General features: G+C 37.8%; 1 long non-coding RNA gene across 1 annotated transcript; it reads left to right on the top strand.

Annotated features, from left to right (window-relative positions):
- Window positions 1-8,976: 8,976 nt before the first annotated feature.
- LOC138872563 (uncharacterized) lies at window positions 8,977-10,506 on the top strand. The gene is made up of 2 exons (XR_011400975.1): window positions 8,977-9,642; window positions 10,061-10,506. It is a non-coding gene; the product is annotated as an uncharacterized lncRNA (long non-coding RNA).
- Window positions 10,507-20,875: the final 10,369 nt, after the last annotated feature.

The following is a 20,875-nucleotide window of genomic DNA, read 5'->3' as shown; positions in this document are numbered from 1 at the left end:
ATTTTAGAAGATCAAGGAGATTTGCTTGTGCTTTCTATGCAGGAATGTGTTTCTAGTGCTACATTTAGTATGAACGTATTATGTACCTATATTGTCGTTATTTAGTAAGGGAAATGGAGTTTTGTTAAGAAAGGTGGCCATCATATTATAGTATGCTTGGTGTTAATGCAAAGAAAAAAGTTTTAGCAAATCCAAGAAGCCTTGTCAGTATTGTCGGGTTAGAAGAAAAGAATAAATTATCGTGATTATGTACACGTTCGCGTGACATAATTATGTTTCTAAAAATTGAGGTACAACTTCGACCAAACTACCTTGTAATAATAAAATTATTCTTACTATAGTTCGAGGTGTGCCATTCATAATTTGAATCACTTATGGCCCTCTTGTTAAGTGTTTTAAATATGGGATTCGTAGTTTGCTTTAGGCACGTTTAATATACTGTCGTGGTTGTGTACACGTTTGCATGACATAATTACGATTCTAAAAACAAAACCAGAGTATGTGTTCGCACAACTTTGGCCAAACTTTCTTAATAATAATAAAACGTTATTAATTATGGACACGTTCGCGTGACATTATTTTTGACGCGCCAAACAAACGTTACACGTGCGCGTGACCTGTTTAAAGATAATTTCTTAATTAAAAGGGCAAATGCACATAGGTTCTAAAATGCGTAATTAAGCAATTTTATTAAGCCAAGTATGATCAAAGTGACCATGCTAAAATCACGGAACTCGGGAATGCCTCCTTCTCCCAGGTTAACAGAATTTCTTACCCGGATTTCTGTGTTCGCAGACCGTAAATAGAGTCAAACTTCCTCGATTCGTGATTTTAAACCGGTGACTTGGGACATCATAAATTATCCCAAGTGCCGACTCTGAATTTTAAATAAATAACCCCGTTTCAATTATTGTCACTTTAATTGGAAAAACTCCCCTTATACCCTTTCGGGGTAGTAAAAAGAAGGTGTGATAGCTCTGGCGACTCTGCTGGGGATAGGAACCCAGAATCTCTGGTTCATGGTTCAGAATTCGAGCTTGTTAATATGATCTATGCTTGGCTTTATTTATTGTTCATATTATCGTATTTGTGGACCTAATGTGCTAACTATTGCTTATCTACCGCTTTGATATTATTTGAATTGTATTAAACTGTCTTCTTACGCCTCCCACCTGAGTCTTCTAAAAAATGATGCACACGTTCGCATGAACCACTTTTCTGTTAGAAGTTATACCAAAGTGAGGCTGGGCCAGCAACAAGGCCGGGCAGACTTTCGTGCTCCCGGTACGTTGCCCTCATCTCGGCTCGAGTTGTCCGCTCGATTAAACAGAGTCTAGAACATAACCCCAGGTTAAATCTAGAATAACATAGCCCCATGCCGGATCCCTAGTAGGAATGTTTGTTTGCATCACGTGCATTTGACCTTGGGGACTCAATACAGGGGTTGGGTCCGTCTAGGACATGTGTACCCAAATTAAAAGACCATCATGATGCATCTTATGTGCTATTGCATGTTGATTGGTTGTTAGAATAGGGAAAGAAAACTAAAAAAAGGAAAATAAATTGAAAAAAATCAAGAGTGAGAGGTAGGTAATCCGAAGCTCTGCTGATATTTTCAAAAAAAAAAGAGAAACAAAGTAAGTGATTTTGTTCAAAAGTCATGTTTCCCCTGTTCCGTCAAAACTGACCGAATTACGCGGGTTTGATTCTCATCGGAGGTGAGATACGTAGGCAAACCTCATCGGTTCCGGCCCCAATTTTCAAAATCCAAAAATATTTTTCATTACTTGCTTCTTTAGAAAGTCTTTCTTTTAGACCCTAATTTTCAAAAATACAAAAATATTTTCTTTTAGTTTCTTCTCAAAATCCAGAAATATTTTCATTCTTCTTTAAAAAATTGAAAAGAAATTCAAGATACAAAAATATTTTCTTTTTCTTTAGAAGCATTTTCTTTCATAAATTCAAAATAAAATTCCAAAAATTCAAAAATATTTCCTTTCTTCTTTAGAAGTTTTTCTTTCGAAATTCCAAAAAAAAGGTCGAAATTCAAAAAATATATATATTTTATTTCTTCTTTAGAAGTCTTTCTTTTCAAAAATTTAAAAACAAACAAACAAACAAATCGAAATCCAAAAATATTTTATTTTTAAGTCTTTCTTTCGAAAAAAGTCCAAAATCCCAAAAAAAAAGTTAGTTTATTTACTTTATTCTTAATCTTCCCGGAACTACGCAAGATCTGATTCATGTTTCCACATGATACGTAGGCAACCCACATAAGGTTCGATCAAATGATTTTGAAAAAAAGAAGAAGAAAGAAGGTGAAAAAAAAGAAGAGGAAGAATGATAATAATAAGGACTGATTGAGTCCATTCTAACATGTTTTTGTTTTGAATTGTGAAGAAAGTTGAGGTGGTCGGTTTGTGGTAAGCTAACAATACAAAATCCAAAGGAAAAATGACAAATGACATCGGAGCTATTGCAAGCAGTCATGAAACTCAGGGTCAGAGGATTCAACAAGAGTCTACTATGGTTGAGGAAAATAGAGTACTAAAATAAAAAATGACTGAAATGTGTCAAGCATGGGCCAATGGCCAAGGACCGCCTTTTTCTTCTCATGGTTTCCTAAAGTTCACATCCATCACGACTACTACCATTTCAATCTCATTGTCTGATCAATCTTATCCACCTGGGTTCAGTCCTTATCCCAACTGTACGACTACAGCTGGGACTTCTGTTGCTTGCTCTCAAAGTTTGTCATTCAAAACCAATCAGACAACCTCTACTGTTATGCCCGTCATCACCATCCCACAGCCGACGGTGGTACAGAGGAAAACTCATGAGTCACAATTTGCTACCCAGAAAGAACAATCTCACTCTCCTGAGTACCACACGTCCCTATTTGATCTTCCTGCAAAGATTGAGAAGCCTGCCCGAAAGATGGCACGGGAAGAAATGACCCAAATACTGAAATGTTTAGAGCAACAGTTGAAAAATATGCAAGGGTTGGCAGGTCAGAAGAGTAATGCCTTCAAGGATCTATGTATGTTCCCCGATGTTTGTTTGCCATTTGGTTTCAAGATCCCCAAATTTGAAAAGTATGATGGACATGGAGACCCCATAGCCCACCTGAAAAGGTATTGCAATCAGCTAAGAGGTGCAGGAAGAAATGAAGAACTGCTAATAGCTTATTTTGGGGAAAGCCTTACGGGTGTAGCCTTCGAATGGTTTATGGATCAAAAAACCTCTCACTGGAATGTCTGGGATGACATGACCCAGGCCTTTGTCAAACAGTTCCAATATAACATTGACATCGCCCCAGACCGCAATTACCTTTCAAACTTGAAGAAGAAACTAACTGAAAGTTTCAGGGAATATGCCATTAAATGGAGAGAGCAAGCGGCTAGAGTTAAGCCACCCATGGATGACTACGAATTAATCACTGTCTTCCTTCAGTCTCAAGAGCTCGATTATTTTCAAAACATGATGGCCGCAGTTGGCAAATCCTTCTCGGAAGCAATCAGAATGGGAGAAATGGTAGAGAATTGTCTTAAGACAGGCAAAATTATAAGTCAAGCAGTTTTTAAAGCCGCAACTCAGGCTGTCCAGGTTGAATCTGATAATTTTAGTGACACGAATGAGAAGGTTGAAAAAATCATGATGACAACAGGGTCGAGAAGAGGTCCCAGGAGAACATCTCGAAGGTATGAGCACCCTCATCAGGTTTCCCATGACTCCCCTGAGCACTATTATCCACCTCAGAACCCACAATACTCTGTTGCTCCACCTCAGTATGTTGTCCAGCCACCAAAACACCCTAGAAGGCGAGCATGAGCACTACAAAATCTCCAACAGCCTCCACAAAATTTTCAAACGCCCTATAACCCACATCCAAGCCAGGGGTATAAGGGGGAACAAAGGTTGAAAGATAATTTTACACCAATAGAAGAGTCCTATGCAAGCTTATTTGAGAAGTTAAACCATTATGACATGATTGCACCCATTCCTCCAAATCATGCGGACCCACGTTCAAGAATCTTTGACCCTTCTAAAAGGTATGAATACTATTCCAATGCCCAGGGGCACAATGTTGAAGGCTGTCGGGATTTGAAAAGAGAAATAGAAAGGATGATCTAGGAAAAACTGGTTGTAATCCAAGACAGTGACACCTAGAATATCGTGCAGAATCCTTTACATGCACATGATGATGCACACTTTGTAGGGATGATGCATGGTGACATGGAGAATGAGAATCCACTTGGGAACTTGCCGACTGAAATTGGAAAAGGCCATGGTGATTCTGATGAGCAAATTTGTGACTAAATATCAAGCTTAGCAATTGAAAAGTCATTCCCTCCTCACTAGAAAGGAATCTTGGTAGCTTGTTTTGATGTTTTTTCTATTATCTAGGTTATTTCAGGGTTGTGATCTAGATTTTATTTGTTTTATTGAGTCAAACCCTTTTATCCTTCTATTCTGTTTGTATGAGTCATGTTTGTTTGTCTTGTTGCTATTTTCATTATCCGGGTTATAATAGGGTTGTAACTCGGATCTTAGGTTATTTGTCTTGTTGTCAAACCCTTCCATCCTTTACTCAATGAAATACAGTTTGTTCTTTTGTGTCATTCCATGCTTAGTTCTTTCGCCGCTAGTTCTAGTGATATGACATGCATGCGGAATTTTCGTCCAGATTTTAGAAAACTGATTTAAGCTTGAATTGGATAACCGAGAACAAGATATTTTTGAGGATGAATAAAGAGTTGAAATACTTGGGAACTAGGGTCGAGTAAAATTCACCTTCAAATCATTGTGAGGATCGGGCTGGAGGATATTTAATCAATTGAAGTTTGTTGGAAAATTTGACATTAAAGGATGGAAAGTGTCTTGTGACCACGACACACCAAGAAGATAGACATGTTCGTCAATGTTGTGATCGCGAAAAGATACTATGTTTGGCGTTCTCGAGGCTAGGAGACCCTTTTTTTGCTACCCAAATATTTTATACCCTTTGTTACCCCTTTTGAGCCTGTGTTATTTTCTTTGACCACCCTCTTTTGGAATTAAGTTTAGAGTTAAAAGTCCAATAAAAAATAAAAATGAAAAAATGATGGAAAAAAGAGTTCATGCCCCAAGAATACAAGCTGGGTCAATTTTTAGAAAGTTCAAGTGAATAAAAAGAAAAAGAAAAGAATTGTCAAAGGTCCATGCCCTCAAAAAAAGGAAGCTGGGGCAACTTGTTTTGAAGACAAAAAGAAACAAAAAAAGATAGAAAAAAAAAAGAAAAGAAAATAAATAGAAAGAAAGATGAAAAATAGTTTAGGTCAGATGTTTGAACTACGTTCGACCTGATTCCTTAAAAAAGGATACGTAGGTACTCTCACGGTTCAGTCCAACCAAATAAGAATTCAAAGAAAAAGAAAGAAAAAAAAATTCAAAAATTCCCAATAGCTGAAACTGGGGCAAAGATTTTATTTTACTTTTGAAAGAGTCAATTCCAAGAGTTGTAAGTCTACAACCCTCTTTACTTTGAGTATATTTTGAGCCTTCATGACGTCCTTCCTTTCCAACCTTATCCAAAAACATTTCAAATAAAGATCTCCCGATATGCCTTCAAGAATGCCAAGAGAAGCATGCAATGAGCAACGGTTGTCACGCGACATAGAACACTGTCAAGTTGCTCACAAAAACAAGAAACAAAAGAATCGTCACGAACAAGCCCGACTTCAAAGGTCATAAGAATGGCAAAAAGGAAGATTGGATTAGTTTGATATATCATGTTGTTAAGTCCAAAATGCATGTCATGACCATTAAGGCTAGTTATTGAAAAAAAAGAAAAGGAAAAAAAAAACTCTTCCTTCTGTCCTTCTGACAGGGGCATTTCTTGTTAATACTTGTTTCTTTGCATCATTGTGTCCTTCACTCCGAGTCAGTCTTTGTCAAAACAAGCAGGAAAAGATTTTAAAATTTGCTACCAGCTTTTCAGTTGCATAAAGTAAATTTGGCCAGCACGCTCAGTTGTTATTGTTAATATACCTTGAGGATTCATGCAAAGGCTTCCCCAAAAAGACTTTTGTCAGCCTACTTGGCGCAAACAAATATAACTGGTGATTCTCTATGATAAACAGATTGCTAAAAGTAGAAAGCCATCCAAGATTAAAATCATCTAAGCAAAGATCTCCAGTTTGGATAAGGCTGATTGAGCCACAAATACAAATGGTATCGGGTGTGAAACAATCAGGGTTGATGCAGCGTAAAAGTCTGTTACATTCGACTCAAGTTGATTGAGCAGAAGCCAAGCTGCCCAAGACTCAAGGCCACAAACCGACCACCACTTTCAAAACAAATAAAATTTTCTTTGTTTGAAACAGGAATAAAGCAGTGCAAGGATAGTGGTTCAAAAAAAGAGAAAAAGAAACAAAAAAAAAAGAAGAAGAAGAGAAGAGCCGACAAAGGGAAGTTTCTCAAATCTTTGCCTTTATTTGTCTTGCTATTGTGCATAAAATCTTGCCATTGATCTTCACATTTTTTTCCTCCTAGGATAAAAAGTCCTAGTCTAATGGATTTTCCTCCCAATCAAGTCTTAGTCTGATGAATCTTTCTCCTAAAATAGAAAACCTAGTCTGATGAATTTTCTCCTCCTATTAAAATCTTAGTCTGATGAATCTTTCTCCTAAGATACCCAAAAAAAAAGAGACCTAGTTTGATGAATTTTCTCCTAGGATACAAATTCTTAGTCTAATGAATCTTTCTCCTAAGATAGAAAAATCTAGTCTGATGAACTTTCTTCTAGGATCAAAATCTTAGTCTGATAAATTTTCTCCTAAGATAGAAAACCTAGTCTGATGAACTTTCTCCTAGGATCGAAATCTTAGTCTAATGAATCTTTCTCCTAAGATAGAAAACCTAGTCTGATGAACTTTCTCCTAGGATCAAAATTTTAGTCTGATGAATTTTTCTCCTGAGATAAAAGACTTAGTCTTATGAACTTTCTCCTAGGATAGAAATCTTAGTCTGATAAATCTTTCTCCTAAGATACCCAAAAAAAGAAAAAAAAAGACCTAGTCTGATGAATTTTCTTCTAGGATCAAAGTCTTAGTCTGATGAATCTCTCTCCTAAGATAGAAAACCTAGTCTGATGAATTTTCTCCTATGATAGAAATCTTAGTCTAATGAATATTTCTCCTAAGATATAAAACCTAGTCTGATGTATTTTCTCCTAGGATAATAATTTTTTTTTAAAAAAGGGAAATCTGAATTTGAAAAAGAAAAGAAAAAGGAGGGGTCAATTTTTAGTTTTCTTAAGTTATCAATGTTTAGTTTTTTTTAAATCTGGGGCCCCACCTGGAGAATAGGGTCAGTCTTTACTTTAGTCAAGCTTAGTTTATAGTTTTCCGCAAGTTCAATCACGTTTAGGAGACACACATCCTAGCGGAGTCATTAATTTTACTCTCATCGTTGCATCATTCAACAGCAGCGTAGGTGATTTATAGTTTTGCTAACAACTCACAAATCTTCCTAAAGCAAACTAAGGGAGAAAATTTTCTTTTGTTGTCTGTATTGTTGTAGAATCAGCGCCCACCTGGAGAACAAGGGAATTCAGTTCAATTTTCAGGGAAAGACAGGTCAAGTTCAGCAATCAGGCGCCCACCTGGAGAACAAGGGAAAGCAGCTCAAGTTTCAGAGGAAAGAAAAGCAATTCAAGTTCAGCAATCGGGCGCCCACCTGGAGAACAAGGGAAGACAGTTCATGTTTCAAGGAAAAGCAGTTTCGAAGGAAGACAGTTCAAGTTCAGCAATCAGGTGCTCACCTGGAGAACAAGGGAAGACAGTTCAAGTTTCAAGGGAAAACAGTTCGAGTTTCAAGGGAAAGCAGTTCAAGTTTCAAAGGAAGATAGTTCAAGACATGACTCAGTTTCAGAAGTTAAAAATAAAAAGAAGGGAAAGAAATGAATCCAAATGCAGAAGTGGATGAAAGATGTGAGCTACTCAAGACATGACTGAAGTCACAAGCATGATATGGTGTCCGATTTTGATCCGAAAAGCTAAAGAAGAATGAACTAGCACCTGCAACTAGCAAGCGTCAAGGTTCAAATCTAAAGTCTGCATGAAGAATCATTTAAGACTCAAGATCAAGTTTCAGAAGACTTATATATATGAATCTTGTAACTCATAGTTGACAGACTTAGTTAGTCTTTTTCATTTTTTTTTATTTTGATGTAATAATAGGACCGCGGACCGGAACCTCGACGGAATGGCACCTCGATCGGCTCTCTACCTCGGTATACTCCATCATCTCACTCACTTTTGAACTACACGTGGCCTGATTCCTTTATAGCCAAGGATATGTAGGTAGCTCAGATGCCAGGGCTCGGTCACATTCTCCTTTCTTTTAGCTTTTGGTCTCTTTAAATAATGGTCGGGTCAAAAAACCTGTCTAGTCGTTCTTTGTCTGAAAATATTTCATATTTCCAGTCAAAGAGGGTCAGCTGTAGACATGTGATTTTTGACCCTCTCTAAGATTTTTCATATTTTAGCATGTAAATCTTTAGTTTAGGCCTAATATCGTTATTTCAATTAGTTTTGACTCTTTTACTTTATTTCGTCACAAAAAAAAATGAAAAGTACAAAAATATTTTAGTTTACGTATCTTTCATAAATTTAAATAAAAAATATACAAAAAATAGTACCTTATTTTTATTTTTATATAATTTTAAAAATACAAAAATAGTTTCATGTTTTAATATAGTTTAGTTCAATTAATTAAGATTAATTTTATATTTTTATATTATAAATTGTATATTTAGAAGGAAGAGTTAGTTTTGGATTAGTTTATCCCATTTTGATCTTGTAGTCCATTTTTTTGTCTTTGGCCCAATTTTAAAGCCCAATAATACCAAACTCATACCCCTTAACCTAAAAAAATCTTTCTATATAACCAAAAATTAGTCTAAAAAATAACCTAGACTCTAGGACCCTACACCCCTAGAACGGCGGATTTCCTGATGGTTGACAACGAAAATGATTTTTCAGATGAAAATGGAATTCAATTCCTAAAGCCGAAAAAAGAAAACCGGCTTCTCTAAAAAGAAAACCGGCTAAATCATCTGCTTCTTACCTTGCTGGTGCTCAAACAAAAATAAAACACAAAACAAGAAAAAGATCGGGGAAAGGGACGAAAACAAGAAAGGGGAAAAGTGAATTTGAATTTTGGCTTCAACTTTGGCTAAAAACAGACAAAGAAGTTAGGGATTTTCGGATACAAATTTGAGAGTTTCAGCCAGTTTTTTGTCCCGTTCTGCCTATATAAAGAAGGGACTGAGGTTATATTCCAATTTCTCTTCTCCTTTTAGATTTCAAAAAACATATACACAAAAATGTTTCCATCTTAGAGTATTAGCCTGTAATTGAGTTTTCAAAAGAAAAAATACAAAAAATATTTTTGTTGCTTCAGTCCTTTTGTTTTCGGTTTTGAATATCAAACTATGGAGTTCGGTTGTGCCGATGTTTCAAGTCGATTCGAGTTCTATTCAAAGTCTGTATGAGGTCCTGGACTCCGGTTCCCTCGTAGCTGTATATTGAGCATTTAGTTCTTGTATTCACGAAAGGAGTCAATGTACAAACTGGAGAAGAAGTTGTTGCGAAGCTGGTGAGTATGTTTATTAGAATTAAAGATTGGGTCTTTTCATTGGATTTGAATAAAATTAAGAAGGTTGATTTAGCTGAAGCTGGAAACTCTGTACATAGTTGTGGTGTCAATTGTCTTAAGATTGGGCTTTCACTAGAGCTAAATAATACTAAAAACAACATTAAGAAAATTTTAAAAAAAAAAATGAGTCTTTTACTAGAAGATGCGGAGATAATTCTCGGGTAATTAGTTGTCAACTAATAAACTTAAAATATCATAGATACACTTTGCTATATTGGCTTTGTTACCGTTCCAATAAAAAAAGGTAGCTATTTTGGCTGAATGTTCGAGTGACGTTGCTTATTTGGTCCTTTATTCGCTTAGTCTGCATTTGCTGGATATAGCTTCTATTTCTGAAGAGTCCATATTGGTTTGGTAGGGGATCATATTGTGATATATTATAAGACTTCATATGTGGCTTGCTTCTTTCACCATTCGCCAAGTATTTTAGAAGATCAAGGAGATTTGCCTGTGCTTTCTATGCAGGAATGTGTTTCTAGTGCTACGTTTAGTATGAACGTATTGTGTACCTATATTGTCGTTATTTAGTGAGGGAAATGGAGTTTTGTAAAGAAAGGTGGCCATCATATTATAGTATGCTTGGTGTTAATGCAAAGAAAAAAAAATTAGCAAATCCAAGAAGCCTTGTCAGTATTGTCGGATTAGAAGAAACGAATAAATTATGGTGATTATGTATATGTTCGCGTGACATAATTATGTTTCTAAAAATTGTAAAAATTGAGGTATGCGTTCGCGCAACTTCGACCAAACTTCCTTGTAATAATAAAATTATTCTTAATATAGTTCGAGGTGTGCCATTCACAATTTGAATCACTTATGGCCCTCTTGTTAAGTGTTTTAAATATGGTATTCGTAGTTTGCTTTAGGCACGTTTAATATACCGTCGTGGTTATGTACACGTTCGCGTGACATAATTACGATTCTAAAGACAAAACCAGAGTATGTGTTCGCACAACTTTGGCCAAACTTTCTTAATAATAATAAAGCGCTATTAATTATGGACACGTTTGCGTGACATGATTTTTGACGCGCCAAACAAACGTTACACGTGCGTGTGACTTGTTTAACGATAATTTCTTAATTAAAAGGGCAAATGCACATAGGTTCTAAAATGCATAATTAAGCAATTTGATTAAACCAAGTATGATCAAAGTGACCATGCTAAAATTACGGAACTCGGGAATGCCTAACACCTTCTCCCGGGCTAACAGAATTCCTTACCCGGATTTCTGTGTTCGCAAACCGTAAATAGAGTCAAACTTCCTCGATTCGAAATTTTAAACCGGTGGCTTGGGACACCATAAATTATCCCAAGTGGCGACTCTGAATTTTAAATAAATAATTCTGTTTCAATTATTGTCACTTTAATTGGAAAAACTCCCCTTATACCCTTTCGGGGTAGTAAAAAGGAGGTGTGACAACTGACAAAGGAACTCAGACATGGACTAGGTCCATCTTGTGAAGCACAGTTATAATCAACTCAAACATTTGATACGCACGTGAAGGAGATAAACCTAACTTACCAAAAATGATATCTCTTGATCCTGATCGAAAAGTTTGCATATTGGATTAGGAGAAAGACTCCTTACACAAGAGAAACACGGCTTAAGAAATGGATAGAGTTAGAGGATCAGACCAACTAGAACTCTTCCACCAAGGAAGAGTAGCATCTGTATTCTAATTAGTCTCTTTTTACTAACTCCATAAATATCAGTGTTGTTCTCTTTTACAGGTAATGCACATAAGCAGAAGTTAAACATGAATTGAGAGCAAAATAGCAAGGCAATTTTGCAAGCAATTTATGTGTGATTCAAGCGTGCAATCCTGAAGCTACTTGAACCAGATAGAAGAACCAGTTCCAAGCGTCTGTCTTTTTATTCTAGTTCAATTGTAGTAGGTGTTTTAATATTGTACCTTTCAGCTTTATCTAGAAGAAATTGTATTAGGTACTTAGAGTTTTCAAGTTAGAGTTAACTTGAAGTTGTCACAACAGTTGAGGATGTGTGCTACAATGAGATTAGAGTTAATCCTAAGTTTACAAAAGAGTTTTTTGTAAATGCAGTATTTGGCTTAGTGATTTTAGTGGAGAGTTTGGGAAAATCCTACTGGAAGGTAGGTCTTGGTTTATTCATCTTTTGAGCCAGGTGTTTTCCGCGTAAAATCTTTGTGTTCTTTAATTTCTGTATTTATTATTCCGAAACAATAGTAGTTGGAAAATATAGAAGAACCAGGTCCTTCTATAATCAGGTTAAACGAAAAATTGGGTATCACACAAATCACCCCCCCCCCTCTTGTGTTTTTTTTTATTATTTTTTTTTTATTTTTTTTTTGCAGTAAAAGAAATGCGACCGGATCCGATGAGGATTGCCTACGTATCACGATGCCTACGTGAATCAGATCATTACGTAGTTCGAAACACAAATGAAAGAAACACACATTTATTGTTGAAACGGTCTTATTACAAACTACATTTGCAAAAGAAAAGGCAAACTTTGAAAATAAACCTAGACTCAAAAATAAACTAAAAATCACCCTAATGGGAAAAACAAGCAGAAGATGCTAAGATACAGACTCGACTTATGAGTACATTATGGTTTTGAAAATTGGTGTCCGCGGGGCATCGTTCGGCCTCGCCGCGGTCTTAGGTGTGAGATCCCTCTCAAGTTGCTCCAGCTCATGCATGGTCTGTCTGACATAACTCATCACTGTCGAGAGGACGGTAACGCTGGTCATGTTCTCACATCGTAGACATCGTCTGGTGATGGCATGGGCAATGGCCTTGATTCTATCTCTGGTTTGCTTCTTCTCCATGAGTAGGCGTTTTATCTGATTGCTACATATTTTGAATACCTGAGCATCCTGTATATGTTGATGCTTCAGTTGCCGTACTTCTAACTTCATCTGGGCCGACAGATCGTACCAGTATCTGCTCTCAATTTGGAAATCCTTGGCCTGATTAGCTGCTTTGATCTCAAGTGTAGCCATCTCTCTTTTTATTTTAACGACAGTTTTCTTGTGGTCACCTTCCAGTTGATTCAAGTGTCGGCGATGCTTATCTGCTCGTGTATCCCACTGTGCCCTGAGCTCTGCTATGATGTTTTTAGATTTCTCTAAATCCTCTTGCCATTCCCTGACTTTGCTTTTTAGCCTTTTTATCAATTGCTCATCTGATCGACGCCTTGGTTGTTTATCCGCATCCATCCTTATCTGTTTGATCTGGGCTCTGAGCATTTCGTTTTCCTGAGTCAACCTGTTCCGTTCTCCCAGACCGGTAGCAACTTGTACGTTGTGATCATATTTCAGGATTTCCACTTGTTGCTTTAACCTGCTGATTTCGGCGCAATAGCCTCTTTCTTTTGCTAACCAATCCCACTGCCTTTGCGATGATTCGGCGAAATTCAGGATGTGGGGTCTCTTAGCCGGCCTTTCATGCTCAAGTTCCCTTCTATACCATGCAAGGTAACCTGGCGCCGTCTCTCCTTTGGCTCGATCCCGCACGCAAGTATCTGATTTCAAATATTGACACTCACTCCAGATTTGGCGAATCTTTGCTTCTGGGAATTGTCCGTTAGGACTTATCTCAACTGCTTGAGTGCTAAGATCTTCCTCATGAGGTACTGTCTGGCATCTTCCGAACTGTCTCAAAACTCGGCAGGGTGCGTAAGGTTGAATGCTCTTAAGCCCCATCAGTAAGAAATGAGTTTTAGCTGCCGACATATATAGGATCTCATCAACAGGCAACCATCCTAGCGTCCATTGTATTTGGCTGGCAGTAAGAGCTTGAAAGAACGAGGTCCATGCCAGGACTCCTTTGGGCAAACTGATCTCTTTGGTTCTCGTGTAAAATTCTTCTATGCAAGTCTTTTCCGGGGAACCACGGCTCAAAATCTCGGAATGATGGCAGAGGTGCTCGGTCATCCATATTTGTAGGAGCAAGTTACAACCTTCGAAGAAATTTCCCCCAGCTTTACAAGCTGTGAGAGCTCGAAAGATGTCAGATACTACCATAGGCGCGATAGTACTGTCACTTTGTGTGATCAAAGTGCTGACGATCCCGGATATCTTCAAATCAATGTTTCCGTCTTTCCTTGGAAATACCAGAAGGCCCAGGAACATCACCATGAAGGCTACCCGTCTGTGTTTGTCCCACTTCTGACGAATACCTTTACTGCACAGTTTGTTGATTGGATTATTGAATCCCTCTTCATGACCGTACCTATCATATATGAAGCATGGAGTACAAAAACCGGCAGCCAGATCCGGGTTATGGACCGTTCTGGGTATCTTCAGCGAATCCAAGAAACGATGTACCGTGACAGCTCTTGGGGCGACCAAGTATTTTTGCCTTAACGGAAGTTCAGCATTTCCGATGTACCCATCCATTTCTTCTAAAGTCGGGGTGAGTTCAAAATCAGAGAAATGGAAAACATTGTGCGCCGGGTCCCAATAGGTGACCAAAGCTCTTATGATATCTCCCCGAGGCTGGATTTCCAACAAACCCACGAGACCTTTCAGATATTTCTTAACCTCATTTTGTCCTTCAGCACCTAGATCATTACACCACAGCCGTAACTTGACAGGGATTTTGGTCATTATTGAAAAATGTTCATTTTGCATTGTGCTCATCCTACACATTTATTAAGGTGATTTTAACAAAAATGACCTGAAAAAAAATATTTTACAAAGGGGATCAAGTTTTGAACACGGCCTTTAAGCACTTCGGGGACGAAGATTTTAAGGCTGTGTGGGTCAACTGGACAAAAATACTAATCAAGACCCAAAAGTGGCTGTTTATGCAAAGTCAGCCTTCCGGCGTCCCTTTCCGGAACATTCGGCTATTTATGACAAAACAGCATCACCTACTTATTTATGACTCTTTTAAAATTTGACACATCTTTTTCTCTTTTTTTTTCTTTTCTTTTTTATTTATTTATTGATTTTGGCTATTTTAGCAAAAAATGGGGTTGAACCCGACGAGGGTTGCCTACGTATCTCACATCCGGTGAGAATCAAACCGGCGTAGTTCGGGACATCATGGATAGTGAAAATAAATTAAGCCTAGAAAGCAAGAATTTTTTTTTTTTCTTTTGAAAAGAGGTAAAGCAAGAAAAAAAAAATTTTTAGGAAGTATTTGGACTATTAGTCTGAATTTATAAAAGAGGTACTACGAAAGAAACAACACATTTTTTTTGAATTATGAATTTTCAATTTTTTTTTTTACTTTTAAATAAATACCCCTTTTTTGATTTTTTAAAAGAAAAGAAAAATTTTCATATGCTTTTTTTTTTAATAAATCAAATTAAAAGACAAATGTTGGTTTTATTCCTTTTTTTTAGAAAAATTCCGGCGAGGTTGTGACACTACTTGGACATTGGTTTTATTTTCCCAAAATATGTAATTATCTCCCTTCGCTGCTATTTTTCCTCTTTTTTTAGAAACCGGTCAGCATACGGAACCGAAGCATATAAATGCGCAGAACAAATAGGATGCAGCAGGGTGGTCTTTTCATTTCAGGTTGCATGTCCTAGACGGACCCAACCCCTGTGTTGAGCCCCCTAAGTCAAATGCAACATGATGCAAATAAACGTTCCTACTAGGGATCCGGCATGAAGTCTCGTTATACTAGGTTTATACCCTGGGTATTTGTTCTAGACTGTGTACCCGAGCGGACAACTCGAGCCGAGGAGGGGGCTATGTACCGGGGACCCGCGAGATCGTCCTGCTTTGTAACTTGTCCGACCTCTTTCTTATTTCAGGTATTGACACTAACAGAATAGGGAGTCTCGACCAGCGAGCTTCTCCCCGGAGGTAAGAAGAGAAGGGTTTCGGCACAGTTTATATACAGTTCAGATAATATCAAAGCGGTAAAAGACAACATTTAGCACGTTATGCAAAAACATGTAATAAAGATCAGATAATAAAGCCAAATATAACAATTATTCTAAGCTCGAATTCTTGAACCCTGAACCAGTGGTTCTGGGTTAAACATCCCCAGCAGAGTCGCCAGAGCTGTCACACCTCCTTTTTGCGCGCCCGCCCCGAAGGGTTAAATGCGCGAGGGAGTTTTTCCAATTTAAGTGACAATATTCGAAATGGGATTATTTATTTAATTCAGAGTCGCCACTTGGGAAAGGTTTGGCTTTTGGTGTCCCAAGTCACCGGTTTATCTTGAATCCCAAATCGAGGAAATTTTCGACTTTTCCAAATGAAGTCTGCGAACCAGAAATTCTAAGTAAGGAATTCTGTTGACCCGAGGGAAGGTGTTAGGCACCCTCGAATCCCGTGGTTCTAGCACGGTCGCTTAAATTGTTATAATGGCTAAATATCTGATTTAAATACATGTTGTGACTTATGTGCTTTTATTAAGTTTAAACCGCTTTTATTATTATCATTTATTTTTATAGAATTGCAACGTCGTGAAAATGCATCTCGAACCACGTCACAATCAATGCACCCGTGGTCGTCGACACATTTTGACTCCGTTGAGATTTGGATTTGGGTCACATCAATGTGCACCCGTGTTTAAGAAGGTTAAATTATTAAGCCGCGCCTAAGGAGTCTAGCGCGTTATCATTTTTGTAGAAGGCCATGAAATTCACTAAATGGCCTATCCCAAATTCTAAAAGAATTACCATGGTTATTTATTGAGGGCCCCGCAATTTTAGCGTTTTATTTGGCGAGGCTCGTCCCTATTTTAGAAAGGATATCCTAAAGTGGTTACATTTCTAATGCGTTTGTCTCTAAAACTAGAAGAAAAAGGTACATGCTAATTTAATTATATGCTTTGGCCTAATCCGGATTCTTATGGTTAATTATTTACAAAGTTGAGGAAACATTACACTTCAATGGAAAAATGCTTTAATTTGACAAAGAAATCCGTTTATTCTAACGAAACACAACATTTAATCCGAACAAACATCTTTAAGTCAAATTTAGATTAACTTGCTTAACAGGGTTAATAGAACTCCTTATTAAAGAATACTACCGATGATATTCAAAACTAGTCCTATAAACTGCCTAAAGAAATCGAAACTGGGTGATTCAAAACTGTATTATATTTGGCTAGATTTAACAGCCATTGGCCCCTACTTATTCAAAGCATGCTGAAAGAGTGAATTTGGTTTTAACAATCGCACTAAATAGTTTCACATTCCATGAGTTATATTTACATCCTGTATGCTACTAAACGAATCAAGCACCACAGTTTCAAATCAACATAAAAATTAATTAAGTACAAACTTATTAAGTATTCTCTATTAGGCTACAAGTTAAAGGATTTATACAACTTTAAAAATATTCGCAAAGCTATAAGTAAGGCAACAGATGATTAAAAATTCTTCAGATCTTTCGATTCATGCTTTTCAATGTTACAATCATCTACACCAATGTGAGACTCGAGATGTGTACCTGGAAATACTGAAAATGCAAAGGAGAAGAGGAAGAAGATAGGGAAATCAGCAGCAGCATGAAACAAAATAGCAGCAGCAGCAACAAGCAAAATAATTGGGATAGAATCAGGATCCCAGCTAGACCAAGTCCCAGAATAAACCAACGAACAACCAGCAGACACAGTTGATTTTAGAAGAAATCAGTATTTGGACAAACAGGTCAAGACCAATGAAATCAAGACAGTAGGAAAGAATGCAATTTCTAGTTTTGGCTGTCTGTGTTATCAAACGAAACTCTTTTCCAGTTTTCTATCTTTCAGAACTTCAACTCTCAATCTCCAAACTAAGTTTTTTGTATGTATTCTCTCAGTTCCCTCCCAATTCTCTCTGTCTGTCTGTATGTGTTAATTTGTGTGTGTCTCTATGTCTATCTGTGTATATCTTCAGCTCTGCTCTTATCTGATCCCCTAATCCCTCTCTAATATCCCCCTTCTCCTTTTCGGATCTCCATCTTCTATCCTTTTTTTTAACTCTGATGGAAGTCCCCTTTTATGAGCTCCAAATCAGGCTACTCGAAACAGCCTGTTAATCAATCAGGTCCCCTCCCATGTGCTATCCTCTTTTCAGATTCCACTTAGCTATTTAAGTATAAACAAAACCCCATGATATTCCCTGGCAGACTTACTTTGAGTAATGTTTATTATTTCTGAAACTAAAGTAGAGTATGGGCAGCAGAATGTAGTCTGATGGCATATGCTGTCAAACTATTTAATTCAAAAGCCCTTATGCAGGACACAGGCTGTGCACAAATGCACATGTGGTGCACAAATGCACATGTTGTGCACAAGTGCACATGCCCTCCAATTTCAGAACTGTAACTAAACAAAACATTGATTTTAAATTTCTGATTCAAATTAACATTTATAAGCACTAAACTCAGTTCCTAATTGAATCAGGCAATGCTTAACAGAAGCAAATCGATTTGTTATTGTTCAGGCGGCTGAAAATAATTGACGACACATGTCGACTCGAACTATATTAATCATAACATGTACAAACGTAGCCAAAATCAGACATTTAACAGTATCGAATCACATGATTTGAATTGTACTAACTAAACAGAATTGTACTCGAGGAATCAGTTGATCAATCAAAATTGAGGTTCGACTAATTGCACAGCACACACATATACACATTATCAGTAAAGACAGAAGAGGGACTCAATCAAACACAGAGGTTCAAGTAAGGTGGACAATTAACAGTTGATAAAAATTCAAAGACACAAATTACAACAAAACATGAACAGGCCTTTAATCAGTACATGGAATAAGGAAAAGAAAACAAAACAAAACTCACCTTAAATCCTAAAAATCAAAGAGCCTCAGGTTGGATTCGAACAGGCCTTTCTTAAGGCTGAACGAACTTTAATCGAAGTGTTTCTCATCTGTGGCTTAAACAGGTACGGAACAGGCACGAGGTTTAAACCTAATCTCTTGGTTTAAACAGGCACGGGACAGACACGAGGTTAACCCTAACCTCTTGGTTTAAAATAGGCACGGAACAGGCATGAGGAACAGGCACGGAACAGGCACGGAACAGGCAAGGAACAGACACGAGGAACAGACACGAGGACCCTAGGGTTCAAAACATCAGATCTGGGATTTGTGTTTCCCTGGTCAGATTCGGACCAAACCAAGCATGGTTTGGTCACGAGAGGGGTCCGGGGACTATCTGGTATGAAACTGGGGTTAATCGGTGTAAGTTAGGTTCCGACTCGAATCTTCAAATGAAGATTCGAGAAGGTGGGAAGGGATTCGAGCTAAGTGGTTAACAGATCCATGTTCAGGGTGGCAAGGGGGTTCTATGGTGTTAAGGATGGGATCACCGGCGTCCATGCCGCCGGCTTTCATGGTGAAAGTATACAGGGGCGGCTAGGGTTTGAAGGTCTGAAGTCTGGTGAAGACGACCTAAGGCAGGGGGGGTTTGGATTAGGGCGCGGGGTGAAGGGTTGTAGGTTTATATAGTTAGTGGGTAGATGGATTCTGGCCGTTGGATGAGACACGATGAAGGTCCAGGATCCTTCAACTAACGGGAAACGGTGTCGTTTCGAGGGTGAAGGGTTGGGGTTGGTCCGGGTGAGACGGGTCGGGTCTGTTAGTGGGTACGGGGTGTGAGATCTTGGCCGTTGATCATTCAGAGATCAACGGCTCAGATCAGACTCAACCACTACGACGTCGTTTGGACGTTTTCGAAGTAGGCTGGTCCGGACCGGGGCAAGCACAGGTTTTTGGGCTGGGTTGTTTGGGCTTTGAATTTAAAATGAAAATCAGCCCAAACTGATTTTCAAACCAATTCTGCACTTATCTCATATATATTTTTTATTATTTTATTTTAAAAAAAACAAAACCTAAGTAAATCAAATTAAAATTAAATAAACACTTAACACTATTATTTGCACACGTATATTAAAATATTTAAAGCAGGTAAAATCAAACAAAACAAAAATCACGGACAAAGATGCATATTTATGATTTTCTTTTTAATAACCGGATTACGGTTCCAACTACGCATGACACATACATTTTTGTATTTTGTTTTAATAAAAATAAAGATGGACAAAAATCATAAATAATTAACCAAGTGCCCCGTAAAAATTCAAAAATTGTACAGCAGGACCATTTGTTATTATTTTTATTTCTTTTGGAGCGATTGTCGCGTAAAACAAAAATCACGTGCTCACAGGTATCATAGCAGGTTATCCTTGAAGAGGCTAACACCTTAGGAACAGATCAAGATGAGTGCACCACCTGGAAACTGGGAAGGGGAATCCACTATTAGGCCTCCACTCTTTATTGGCCAGTACTATTCCTGGTGGAAGAACATGATGAGAGACCACATCATAGGAGAAGACTATGAACTTTGGGACATTGTTACTGATGGTCCACTGGCTACTACAAAGAAGAATGCTGAAGGAGTGGATGTGCTAAAGACTAGAGCTGACTGTACTGTTGAAGATTTGAAGAAGTGGGAAAAGAATGCCAAAACCAACAAATGGCTTGTGTGTGGACTAGGTCCTAACGAGTACATCATAATTCAAATGTGTACTACTGCTAAGGAGATCTAGGACACTCTACAAGTGGCCCATGAAGGAACTCCTCAAGTAAAGAGGAACACTGTCGTATTCTCAATATGAGAATTTCACCATGAAGGAACGAGAAACCATCCAAGAGATGTACACAAGGTTCACAACACTAACAAATGAACTTAAGTCTCTTGGAAGAATTATCCTTGAAGAAGACAAGGTTAAGAAAATCTTGACAAGGGTCTTGCCAGTAACTTGGGAAAGCAAAATCACTGCTATTCAGGAATCAAAGAACATTGCTACTCTCAAATTAGATAAGCTGATTGGAAATCTCACTGCCTATGAACTGAGAAGGCAAACCATGAAGATGGATGCACCCAAGAAGGAAAGAAGCATGGCTCTCAGAATAACTAAAGGTGTACACTTAGAGGATGATGAAATGACAATGATCACAAGGGATTTCAAGAAGTACCTAATGAGAGGAAAGGGTTCTTCAAGAGGCACAACCTTCAACAAACCAAGGGCTCCTGAAAAACAGACCAACGAGGGCTGCTACAAATGTGGTAAGACTGACCACATGATCAAGAATTGTCCTCAATGGGAAATTGAATGGAAGAAAGAAAGGGTTGAACGAAGAAACAGGAAGAATGAACAGGTTCAACCCAAGAAGAACAAAGGCTATGGTTGTTGCTTGGGGAGAAAG

Source organism: Nicotiana sylvestris, chromosome 7, assembly GCF_000393655.2.
Source record: "Nicotiana sylvestris chromosome 7, ASM39365v2, whole genome shotgun sequence".
Classification (NCBI taxonomy): Eukaryota; Viridiplantae; Streptophyta; class Magnoliopsida; order Solanales; family Solanaceae; genus Nicotiana; species Nicotiana sylvestris.
This window is presented reverse-complemented; position numbering and strand designations above follow the sequence as displayed.